Source organism: Pteropus alecto, unplaced genomic scaffold (assembly GCF_000325575.1).
Source record: "Pteropus alecto unplaced genomic scaffold, ASM32557v1 scaffold86, whole genome shotgun sequence".
NCBI lineage: Eukaryota > Metazoa > Chordata > Mammalia > Chiroptera > Pteropodidae > Pteropus > Pteropus alecto.
The window spans coordinates 19,159,414-19,161,484 of record NW_006442109.1 but is presented as its reverse complement, the minus strand read 5'-3'; the positions used below and the strand labels follow the sequence as shown (position 1 = coordinate 19,161,484).

The following is a 2,071-nucleotide window of genomic DNA, read 5'->3' as shown; positions in this document are numbered from 1 at the left end:
AGTTGGAACCAACCAGCCCCTTGCCTGTGCCAGGATCTCAGTCTGTGTTCTGTTCTTATTTTTCTGAGCTCAAGAAACTGGGCTTTTCTAGACAAGCACCAATAGACTCAGCAAGGCACCACCTCAAATTCATCTTTTGTTCCAGTCTGTGGGAAATATCAACCTAGATGGGTCACGAAAATGTGACCAAAATGTGCTTTGAAAACATTTACTTACTAAAAACATAACAATAAAAATAATTGCAAAAAAAAAAAAAATGATTTGAAAGCCTATTAGGTTCTTGGGAATACAAAGAAGATATGAAAGAGTCCTAGTAATACCAATAAAAATTTGGGTACATAGTATCATTCCTTAATACAAAAACATTCTTTTTACAAGATTTTTTTAGTTTTGTATTCTTTTTTTAGTCGAGGCAATCCTTGGTTGATCTCACAGATTGCAAGGACCTTGTCAACTTACAATTCCTTAGTTTTTATTTTTCATGCCTACAGCACCTGGTCTTCGTAGGTGGTCTCCCATCCAAGTATTAACCAGGCCCAACCCTGCTTAGCTTCCGAGATCAGATGGGATCAGGCTTGTTCAGGGTAGCATGGCCGTAGACAAGATTTTTATTAAAATATTGCTAGCATACAATACAGTACTCATTTCAAGTTTATACCAGAGTTATTCAACATTTATATAACTAAAGAAGTGATCGCCATGATAAATCATCTGACACCATACAATGCAATCACAATATTATTGACTATATTCCCTATGCTGTACATTGCATACCCATGACTTATTTGTTTTATATCTGGAAATTGGAACCTCTCATTCACCTTCACCTTTTTCCCCCTATTTTGATTTGACACAAAAACATTCTAATTAAAAATTTTAACATTAATAAAAATAAGTAACACATTGTTTTACATAGTTTAGAAATTTCTACAGCAGTAGCAATTTTGTTTTTGTTTTATTTAGTTAGTTAGTTACTTTTTGCCTTATGAATTATATGGAAGATAACGGTCAGATATTTTTATCATGGCAATATATATATATATAACATAACATTTGCCATTTTTACTATTTTTAAGTGTACAGTTCAGTAGTATAGAACAGATATTTTTTTCTTTTATTTTTTTGTACATTTTCTTGCCTATATTACCCCTGCTAATTTTTATTTACTTTAAATAAGCATTTAAAGATATTCAGATGTTTTGATATCATATGGATATTTACCTTTGATCAAGCTCCAAAACATGTGCTAGTTAATGTGCTGAGTGTCTTGTCTCATTTATTCTTTACAGCAACCCTCTGAGAAAAGACTATTTATATGTCCCATTTTACAGATGAGGAAACAGGATCAGAGAGGTTTCATTGTTTATTCAGTAACATGGATAGCAAGAGTAGATGCTGGGAGAAGTTTTGTCTACTGCAGAGGCTGGATGCTCAAACAATATCCACTGCCTCTGTGGGTCTGGATATTAGATTGGTCCACTTTGCTGAAGGTGAAATTAATGTACCTCCTAAATCTATGCTTAATGCTTCTCAGATTCTGCTGCTAAAAAAAAGAAAAAGAAAAAGAAAAGAAGCCTAAGTAAATACAACAGAGCAAGTTTATTCTATAGTTTGTATTCAGTCTCCTCAAAGTCTTTGAATGACTATCACAACCTAATATACCCAATGATGGAGTAGAACAATCCTTACTTAATCCAAAAAATGTAACCAGAAACTTTTCATTTGTATGCAAAGGGATGGGCGAGCATCCATCCCTTACTGTGTGGGATTGTGGCTAGAACTCAGGCTCTTGCAGTCAGATTATCTGAGTACAAATCTTGACTCACACCTTTCTAGTTACCACCTAACCTTTCTAGGCCTCAGTTTTCTAATCTACACAATGGGGATGAGGGTAGTACCTACTTCCTCTGATTGTAATGATTATAACTTAAGTGTGTGGTACATTTCTGAATTCTAAATAGAGGATAGCTATGATTAGTCATTTATTTGGGAAATATTTAATTGCATTCATCCTGTGTGCCAAGCACAGGGCTGACACGGCACAGATGCTTGAAACATGGCCCTAGTCCTT

General features: G+C 34.5%; 1 non-coding gene across 1 annotated transcript; it reads right to left on the bottom strand.

Annotated features, from left to right (window-relative positions):
• Positions 1-482: 482 nt before the first annotated feature.
• On the bottom strand, positions 483-601 carry LOC112469818. Its single transcript, XR_003042735.1, has one exon. It is a non-coding gene; the product is annotated as a 5S ribosomal RNA (ribosomal RNA).
• Positions 602-2,071: the final 1,470 nt, after the last annotated feature.